Source organism: Tamandua tetradactyla, chromosome X, assembly GCF_023851605.1.
Source record: "Tamandua tetradactyla isolate mTamTet1 chromosome X, mTamTet1.pri, whole genome shotgun sequence".
Lineage (NCBI taxonomy): Eukaryota > Metazoa > Chordata > Mammalia > Pilosa > Myrmecophagidae > Tamandua > Tamandua tetradactyla.
Window position 1 is genome coordinate 57,602,746 of NC_135353.1, and position 11,124 is coordinate 57,613,869.

Sequence of the window (11,124 nt, forward strand, 5' to 3'; positions counted from 1 at the left end):
TTTGTATTAAGACTCTTCTTTAATACATCATTCAACTTTTTCTAGACCTTTAGAATTGCCCACACTTAACTAATCATATTTTTCTCAGCCCTTCTTCATCTGATTCTTGCACTGGGTATGTAGTACAATTTCTAAGATTGCATTATTTGTGCAGTAGTTTCACCCCTAGAAGAAAGCTTCCTCTCCTATGTACCTTTTCCAGAATCTTGATCTGTTCTGTTTGTTTTGCCTCTATATGTTTTTCACACTTCTTTCATTGGCTCTAACTGCTTTTGCCAGAAGGGAAAATCAAGTAGAGAGTCACCCCAGTAAATACTTTTCCCTGCCAGTATTTCCCAGCCAAAGCAGGGCCAGGGACACATATCACTCCAAAGAGCTGTGCAGAGAGGTTCAGGAAAGATCTCAAAAGTTTTTGACAACTTCCCATGGCTGCATTTTCTTGTTTTGTTCAGCAGGTTGTGCCTTTCAGCAAACCGTTCACCACAGCCCCAAAGAGGTCCTGCATTTTAAAATCCCCACCACGTCCACCCAATCAGGGGCTGGATTGAAACAATGGCCATGGCCATCCCTGTCTGGGAGTGGGGGCTGAAACAGCAGCTAAGGGAACAGACCCAGGGATCCAAATTCACTGATCAAAATCCGTAATTATTGCTCAGTCATGACCTACTCCCCTCCATAACATTTTTCAGGAAAAGAACTTCCATGTCCCCCTCTATCCACAGGAGCCAACCAGCGACTGTACTCCAAGGCAGCCCACCTCAGTACTGGGGGATGTGCACTCACAGTCACCATTGAGCAAGTTACTCAGAGTTCTTTTTTTTTTTTCTGCTTCTTCTTTATTGGATGCTTTGTAGACATTGTCACACAGGTCTAGAAGTTACACTGTTAAGTAATTATTTGAAAACTGACTAGGCCTAACACCCTGGTCCAGAGCTCCAAACCAGAAGCAGAAAGGAATGAGGATGGTAGGGCTGGGCTTATTCCTCCAACATCATCAAAACCCAGAAAATGAGGATCCTAAGTGCCTTCATGGGTCAGATCCAGGGCTTGGGCCCTTGGAGTTACCCTCAGGTGCCTCTGGCTACATCACTATCCAGGTAAGGGAATCAGCAAGGGACTGGAGGAGACTGCCAACTGAGTCCAGACATGGACAAAAGTAACTGGAAAGAGGATAGGAAACAGAGAGGTACTGTCCAGTTGTAGATAATATAACATAGTGCAGCTAAGGTAAGTTGAGGGGAGAAGGAAGAGAGGCTATGGGGAGATGATATTGTAGCAGTGCAGGAGTGTAGCCCCAGGGTCTTGTCTTGAGTGGCTGGTCAGGTTAGCAACTGTTAGTCCCCAGATGGAGCTCCTGACCCAAGTCTGGGCAGAAGGCTCAGACACTGTGTGTGCTCTTGGTGAGTTGAGGCTACTAATCCACCAGCTTGGACTTGAGGTGCTCCTTGTAGGCCAGGATGTCTCCAAGCCACTTGGTGATTGTCTGCTTCTCACTGACCCAAATTTGCTGTGAAACATGCTGAATGAGCCTGAAATCACAGCTGACTAGCATCATGCCATCCTCAAACTCATTGATGGCATCTGCCAAGTGCATCATGGTCTCAATATTCAGGTGACTGGTGGGCTCATTCAGGAAGAGAATATGGGGGGGGGGGGTTGGCAGTGGTGCCAGGCCAGCCAGGCCAGATACACTTGGTAATTCTGCCAATTTGAAAGGCTCTGGATTGGGCTCACCTGCTGTTTCCCAGTGAGACCATATTGCCCAATGATCTTCCTAATTTCTTCCTTCTCCTTGATCTCAGGGTAACACCTCATCGTGTACTCCAAAGGTGAGAGATCTAAGTCCAGTTTCTCTTGTAAATTCTGATGGTAAGGCCCTTCCTTGACATGAGAGTGTTTTTGGATCATCCCATCTGTGGGTAGCAACTCTCCAGTTAGCAGTTTCAAAAGAGTTGATTTTCCTGCTCTTTTGGGCCCTATGAGAGCCACTCATGTATCAAGGTCAATATCAAATTCTAGATTGTTGTAGATGCAAGGCCCATCTTCTGTATACTTGAAGCTCATGTTTTGAATCATAATGATGAGTGGCGGGATCTTGCCTCATGGTGGGAAATAAAATGACAGTGTCTTGTCGCTCACAACCCTCCCTGTCAGTCCTGATGCCATCATTTTCTGTAGCATCTTTTCCTTGCTCTGGGCCTGCCAGGCCAGCTTGGCACTGCCACGACCAAACCTAGCAATGTAATTCTTCATGTGAGCTATCTGATCTTATTCCCAGTGAAAACTTTTCATCTGGTTCTCCTCCAGCTCCAGTCACATCTTCACATAATGATCATAATTACCCATATAATACTTCAATTTCTTGTTGTGCATGTGAATGATGTTGGTACAGATACCATTCAGAAAATTGTGGGAATGGGAGATGAAGACCAAGATGTGCTTAAAAGTCTTGAGTTCTTCTTCCAACTACACACAAGCATCTAGGTCCAAGTGGTTGGTGGGCTTGTCCAGAAGCAGCATGGAAGGTCGAATAAAGAGGGTTCTAGCAAGGGCAACCCTTATCCTCCAGCCCCCACTGAAGTCTCTTAGCTTCTTATGATGCATGACAGGTGTGAAACCCAGTCTGTGCAAGATTCATGAAGCCCTCATCTCTGCCTTGTCAGCATCCAGCTCCTCCAGGTGCTCTCATACAGATCCATTAGTTTCTCACACTCCACATCCTCATGAGCCAGTTGCTCAGCCTCCTTCTCCAGCATGGCCCTTTCTGTGTCAACTTCCATCACACACTGCAAAGGTGTCTTGTCACTAGGGGACATCTCCTGAGTCAGATGGTAGAAGTTAATGTGCTCAGAGATGGGCATTTCGCGTCTCCCAATAGCAGAAAGCAGCATAGACTTTCCAATTCCATTGAAATGAATAAGGCCATAATGACAGCCTGATTTTAATTCCAATTTGGTATCACTGAGCAATTCTTGACCATGAAAGGTGAGTGAGGGGTTGATAATGTGGATATCAGTACTGTTGGGGTGAGAGGCTAGGACAGCAGTAACAGCTTGAGTAGCAGCTTTCTTCATCTCAAAGTCCTCTAGCTCCTTGTTCAGCAAATCCACTTCTGTTGTCTCTCTGCCACTGGCCTCCCCAATTTTCTCCTCTGCCACTTGTGGTTCTGTGACAGCATCTCCATTTTCTTCATACCAATTTCTGGGCCACTGTTCAGCTTTGGCAGCTTCCTTCTTTTTGGCTGACTTCTTCTTGGCCAAGTCAGGCAGCATAGTAATGAACCACAAGGGTGGGTAACTGTTCTTTCAGTGAGCTGAACCTTGCTGCTCAGTCTCTGTCCCTACTCACAGTTCTTTACCTCAGTTTCTTAGCCTTACCTCTTCCTTGGATGCTGTACAGTTCTCCCATGGCCCAATTTTCAGTTGTTTCTGAAAATTTCCCTCTGGCCACTAGCTGTTTTGGGGGAGGAGTAAGTACCAGAACTCCCTACTCTGACATCTTCCTGGAGGTTCCTTGATGGGATTATTTGACCTTCGTTTTTGTTTCCCCAATAAATTGACATGTTGATTGAGAAAAAACATTCCAAATGTTTGCAATTACACTCTTCAATAATACTAAACACATTCTCTTTGCACTAAATCAAGAAACTGAGGCTATGCACTAGGTAATGTTCCAAAATTTCATGGCCCAGGATAGTCTCACTGCAGCCCAAGGGGAACATCCACTTTATTAAGACCTGAGTGCTGTGTCTAAATTCCAGATAAAAAAGCCAAAGTGAATAACTCCTTAGCTCACTTGTAAAAGAAAATGCAAATTATGCTACTTTGAATACTTTGAAGCTATGTACTCTGGATAAAAACATATTCTTAAACTTAATCCATTCTTGTGGGTATGAACCCACTGTAAGTAGAGCCTTTTGATAAGGTTACTTCAGTTAAGATGTGGCCCAACTGAGTCAGGAGGGATCTTAATCCTATTACTAGTGTCCTTTGTAAGCAAAAAGAAATTCAGACAAATAGAAAGCCACAGGAAACACGAAGCTGAAATTCAGTGGAACTTGGAAGAGAGAAGAGAGGCCAGGAGGAGAAGTCATTATGTGCATTGCCATGTGACAGGGACACCAAGGGCCAAGGATCGCCAGCAAACAGCCCCCAGAAAACCACAGTCTTCTGGGAGAAAGCATTGCCTGATGATGTCTTGATTTTGGATTACTCCTAGATTCAAAACCATGAGTTAGTAAATTCCCATTGTTTAATACAACCCATTGCATAGTATTTGCTTGAGCAGCCATGGAAACTAAGCCACAATTCATAAACCAGATGGGTGATGAATCATGGTTGTCTCAAATGAAGATTTTGCAGGGTGAGGTAGGTGGTAGAAAATGCTGTTGATGAGCCTTCTAGGTATTGTGGTAATTGAACTGATTCTAAGCATTTGTATATATTGTTGGCACATGTTCTCCAATGCTTCATAAAAATAGGAAAAACAGTATAACAATCTATATCCCCATCTCACCCATGGTTCAAGGACTCTTGAAGAAGAGGGGTGGTGTCATATTGTAAGGGCCAGTCGGGGAGCGGTGTGTACATATGCACATAGCCTCTCTTATCTGACCTAGGATTGACTTTTCCCCTCCCTTCTTCCTCAGACACCCCTTCCTGTAACACTGAAAGTACACCAAGTTTGGCTGTTATAAACTTGAGCCCAGTCCACTATGAACACATCTTGTTTTGTGACAAGATCTCATACTTAGACATTTGCCCAATACTTGTACACAAGCTTTGACACTTAGCCACTTATTTTGCAAACAATTTATAATATGTAATGTGGCTGCCATAAGTGTGGACATACTCTAGTGTACTCATTGCCACCTTGCTGTCCCTTGAAACATAACTGCAGCATTCTCTATATAAGCTCTCCTAATAAATGCTTTAGAATTGATCCCTTTCATGTTTCTTGCCTCTTTCTTCAGGATTTCAACTAATGCTGACCCTGTTGCTGTTTGGGGCATTCCCAGCTGGGATTTCCCCTATTTCTTCCTTCAGGATGATTCTTGCTGCTGGCTCAGCAGAACATAACATATTCTATTATGATCAGAGGATATACATTGTATTTAGATTTTTTTTTAATTTATTGGACTTGTTTTGTGACTTAATGTATGGCCTGTCCTGGAGAATGATCCATGTGTACTAGAAAAAAATGTTTATTGTGTTGCTGTTTGGTGAAGTATTCTATGTATGTCTATTAGGTCCAGTTGTTGTATAGTATTATTCAAGTCTTCTATTTCCTTATTCATCTTCTGTCTGGATGTTCTATCCATTATTGAAAATGGTGTAATAATGTCTCCTACTATTAATGTTAAACCATCTATTTCTCTTTTCGAATCTGTCAATATTTGCTTCATATATTTGGAGGCTCTATCATTAGGTGAATATGTATTGATAATTATAATGTCTTCTTGTTTAATTGAAAGTTTTATCAGTATGTTGTGACTTCCTTTTTCTCCCATCACATTTTTTTACCTTAAGTCTATTTTATCTAATATTACTATACCTATGCCAGCTCTCTTTTGGTTACTATTTGCTCAGTATATTTTTTCCATCCATTCACTTTCAATATACATGGGTCTTTGAGTGTAAGGTGAGTCTCTTGTAGACAGCATATACTATGATCATACATTTTTATCCATTCTGCCAATCTCTGCCTTATGATTGAAGAGTTTGATCTATTTAAATTTATAGTAACTACTGATAATGCAGGGTTTTCTTTTTCCATTTTGTTATCTTTTTGTTTATGTCTTATGCTTTTTTCCTCTTATATCTTCCATTAATGTGCATTTCCCTTTTTATTTGATTTTTTGTGCTGTACTTTTTTAGTACCTTCTCATTTGTTTCTGCATATATTTTTCATATATTTTCTTTGTGGTTACTATGATGCTTAAATATAATATCTTAAATCCATAAAAATAAAGTTTGATTTGAATCCAACTTAACTTAGTATAGTATACATAAATGCACTGATTGTATACCCCTTCATCCCCTCACATTTTTGTTGACATATTACAAATTATATCTGTATACATTGTATTTTCCATATCATACATTTATCATTACTTTTTTTGCATTTACTGTTTAGAAACTGTAGGAATTATAAAGTGAAATAAACATCATAAAATAAATACAATAAATTCTAGCATTTATAATTACCCATAGGCTTACATTTGCTGGAGGTTTTTATTTCTTTATATTGCTTCAATCCACTGTCTAGTGCTTCCATTAACATTAATTATAGGGCAAGAATAGTGAACTCCCTCAGCTTTTGCTTTTCTTTTTTTCAATTTTGGTAAAACATATTAGCCAGATATAAAATTCTTATTTTGCAATTGTTTTCTTTCAGCACTTTAAATATTTCATCCCAGTCTTCCTGTCTCCAAGGTTTCCACTGAGAAATCAGCACTTAACGTTATTAAGACTCCCTTGTACATAACAATTGTTTCTTTCTCATAGTCTTTGGAACTTTCTCTTTGTCTTTGGCATTAATAGTTTGATCACTATCTTTCTAGGTGTGCCTCTTTTCTAGTTTATCGTGTTTAGAATTTGTTGGGTTTCTTTAATGTACATATTTCTTTCATTAAATTTGGGAAGTTTTTGCCATTACTTCTTTGAATATTGCTTTTGCCTCTTTCTCTCTCTCTCTCTCTCTCTCTCTCTCTCTCTCACCCCCCTCCCTCCCTCCCTCCCTCCCTTTCTTCCTTTCTTTCTTTTGTTCTTGTACCTCTGGGACTCTTATAATGCATGTGTTGGTTTACATGATGGCATCCCATAGGTCTCTTAGATTTTGTTCACTTTTTGTAATTCTTTTTTCTTTTTGCTCCTCAGCCTGAATCGTTTAGATTGCCTTGCTTTTGAGTTCACTGATTCTTTCTTTTGCCAAGTCCAATCTACTGTTCAAACAGCAGATTTTTGAAAAACTGAAATATTGCATTTCAGCTATTGTAGTTTTCTGCTCCAGCATTTCTGTTTGACTTCTTTTAAAAATTTCTGTATCTTTATTGAGATTCTCATATAGTTGATCCATTGTTTTCCTGATATCCTTTATTCTTTCTTTGTGTTTTCTTCTATCTCCTTCAGCTTATTTAGATTCACACTTTCAATGTCTTTGTCCAGTTTATCCAAAATCTAGCCTTTATCTTTGACAGTTTCTGGATTTTTATCTTATTCCTTTGGATGAGCCATCATTTCCTGTTTCTTTGTTTGTCTTGTATCTCTTACTGCACACTGTACATTTTAATATTTTTAAATCTTCACTCTATGATTAACTCCTTAAGCTCTCTGTTCCCTAAATGTTTATACACCTATTCATATGATAAAGATTTTTTTGAGTGCCAAGAGCTAAAAAAAAAATAAACACAAAAAGAACTTGAAGCTTTTCAAATTTGCTTTCTGTTGGCTGGTACTCAAATCAAGCTTAACCTTGCATTCAAGGTCCTTTCTACTCCTTTTTCTCACTTGTTCTCTATATGAATCATTTTTTCTATATCTAGAACTTATCCAGCTCTTTATCTTATCTTTGCATTTTTCTTTATACAATTCCCATACTTTGGAATGCCCTGAGACTTCTTCTCTCCACTTATGAATAAGATGATTCTCTGTCCCTGTTTACCTGAGATAATTCCACTCTACACCAGTTATCTTGAAATAATTATTAATGGCACACTCTTTCACTCTCAAAAGTGTCTTAGTTGAGCAGCAGACATATGGTCATCTTGGCTATGAACCATATTCTTCTTTCAAGATTATTTTGAACTTGCTGCTCTCATGAAAACTTTGATGTCTTCAACCCACACAATTTTTCACTCTTTCAAGCTCATATGTTACCTATAATATAGTTTATTGGGTGAGATATATTTTTAATTTGGTAACATTGGTCTTCAATTAGAATAGAGGTTTTGTGAAGATAAAACCCATGCCATATACTGTGTACTTACTTAGCACTTGTTCTATCTCTCTTATAAATAAAAAGTGATGAATTAATTATCGACTTACAGATACTTTTCTACAATCAAAACGTGGAGGGACATTTTGGAAGAAGAACTACTTTCTTTATAATCTAAAATTATAATTGTTTGTACAATTCTATTAACACTGCTATTACAGGATGACTATTGGCAAATCTCTAATTTTCAAATCATTCTGAAATCTCACCCATTCAGCTAAAGTGGCTTGTCAGTTCAACTTCTATTATCAGAGGGATGTAGCAGGAAGGGTATTATAATAAGAGTCATGGAACTAGGATTTCTATTCTTAGCTCCAGCAAAATCAGTTAAGCTCTTTAGACTTCAGTTTCCTAATCTGTTAAATAAACAAGGTTGGAATAGATGGTTTTATGTAATTAACAAATGATTTGTACAACATAGATTAGGATGACTTGAGTTATATATTCCATAGAGTAACCTGAATTCATCCTCAATTATCACACTCAAACTGATTTTTGGTTGCTACTGTTAGTTTATTCCAAATTGTGTCTCTGAGACAGAGATATTCTCATTTAAAGTATGTGTGAGTGTGTACGATAAACACATCTGTACTGTAATTACTGAAATTAAAATAAGGAACATTCCTAGATAATCTTTGGATTAGAAAGGAAATAAAAAGAAAATTAAAACATATAGGGTACTGAAAACTAGTCAGAAGAAACTATGTGGCCTTAAATGTCTTTGTCATTGAAGAGAAATAAAATAATTTACTCACCTTACAAAAGTTGAAAATAACAAAAAATTAAGAAAAAAAACAGGAAGTAATAAAAGCTAAAATTAATGAAATAAAAAATATTGAAAAGACAAATGCAACGCTGTTTCTTGGGGGAATAAGTGAACTTCTTGTATTCTGAGAGAGAGCAAAAATGTATGTGTAGGCATGAGAAAAGAAATAGAATCACAAAAAGAGAAATGTTGAGACTCTATGCCAATGACAGTGAAAACCTTTCCAAAATTGACCCAACTTGAATAGTCCAAGTCTCAGAGAGAAAATCGGAAAGGTAATAAATGAGTTATTATTGAAGGAAACTTTAGCCAGGATTACAAGGCTTAAAATGAAGTTTTTTATGACCCATGTAGATTAAATAAACCTATGTATGTAAATGATTAGAGGCCATAGAAAACAATGGAAAGCTCCATAGTTAATGTTTTATAATCAGCATAACTTCAATTCTAAGATCAGATTAAGAATAGTATTAATAATACATAGCCAAACCTCCCACAGGAATAAAGATGCAAACATTTTAAATAAACTATTATCAAATAAAGTCCAGCAAAGCATCAAATGAATAATATTCTATAAAAAAGCAGGTCTTATTCCAGGAATGCAAGGGTGTTTTAATATATATTTTTACAATGAATTAAGATATTCCAAGATACGAAAAAAACTGAGAGAGTTAATTATTAGCAAACTTACTCTACCAAAAATACTAAAGGAAGCTCTTCAGACTGAAAAGAAATGATAATAGGCAGTTAGTTGCATTCACAAGATGAAATTAAGAGCACTGGATAAAAAGCATGGTATAGAGGTATTTTTGCTTGAAACTCTTTTTTTCTCCTATCTGATTTAAAAAAAAAAACACTGCATAAATCAATAATTATAAATCTGTGTCGATGGGCAAACAGAGTATAAAGATGTAATTGGTGTGAAAATAACAGCAAAAAAGGAAGAGTGGGGTGGGAATGGAGCTTTAGAGTAGTAAAGGATTTGAATACAATTGAAATTAAATTGTCATTTATATGAACTAGGTTGTTATAAATTAAGATGTTTATAATCCCCAGAGAAACCACTAAAAAATAAATTTAAAAAATACCAAATGAAGCAACAAAGGAATTAAAATCGTACAGGAGAAAACATTTATTTAAAAGTAAAGGAGGCAATGATGGAAGAATAAAGGAACAAAATTACATAAGACATATAGAAAACAAATAGGAAAATGGCAGGTGAAAATCCTCTATCAGTAATTGCATTAACATAGAAGAATTAAACACTTCAATCAAAAGGCAGAATTTGGCAAAATGAATAAAAATAGTATCCAAATATATGTTAATTTAAGAGACACTTTAGATTCAAGGACATAAACAATCTGAGCAAAAAAGGATGGAAAGAAGATATACCATTGAAACAGTAACCAAAAGAGTAAGGAAATGGCTTAATATACCCACTTAATATATCAGACAAAACAGATATTAAGACAAAATTGTTACTGCAAAGTAGGACATTTTTTAATGATAGAATCAACTCAACAAGCAGACATAATAGTTATAAACATTTATGAACCTAACCAAAAAAAAAAAAAAAACCAAAATACATGGAAAAAAACTGAAGGGAGAAATAGACAATTGTAATAATAGTTGGAAACATCAACATCTTACTTTCAATACTTGACAGAACAAATCGCTAGAAGATCAATGTAGAAATAGAAGATTTGAATAGCATTATAAACCAACTAGAACTAATTGATGTCTATAGAACACTCTACCCAACAACAGCAAAATTCACATTCTGCTCAAGGGCACATGAAACATTCTCTAGTATAGACCACATATTTGGCCATGAAATAAATCTCAACAAATTTAAAATTATTTAAATCATGCGAAATATATTTCCTGACTATAATGAAATAAAATAGGAAAAATCACGAGGAAAATTAGAAAATAATTTGAGACGAACTAAAACTAAAAAGTACAAACTGAAACTTATGGGATAGAGCTAAATAAGTGCTTAGAGGGAAATTTATAGCTAAAAACACTTTTATTAAAAAATAAGAAAGATCAATACCTAATCTTCTCCTTTAGGAAACTAAAAAATGAAGACCAAGCAAAGCAAGCAGAAAGTAAATTATAAATATTAAAGCCGAAGTTAAAAAAAAAAGAAAGAAAGAAAGAAAAAGAAAACAGAATAGAAAATCAAAAGAGAAAGCCAATGAAACCAAAAGTTGTAAAGATGAGAAATGGAAAAGTTTTTAGTCTAAACAGAGCAAGATAAAAAAAAGAGAGAGATGACACAAATGACTAAAATTAGGGATAGAAGTGGGGCTGTTACTATTAACCTTACGGAAATAAAGTAAAAGGGGATACATAACAAA

The 11,124-nt window shown here is 36.7% G+C and overlaps 1 pseudogene; it reads right to left on the reverse strand.

The window, feature by feature from the left end:
* Window positions 1-1,378: 1,378 nt before the first annotated feature.
* On the reverse strand, window positions 1,379-3,272 carry LOC143670961 (ATP-binding cassette sub-family F member 2 pseudogene; annotated as a pseudogene).
* Window positions 3,273-11,124: the final 7,852 nt, after the last annotated feature.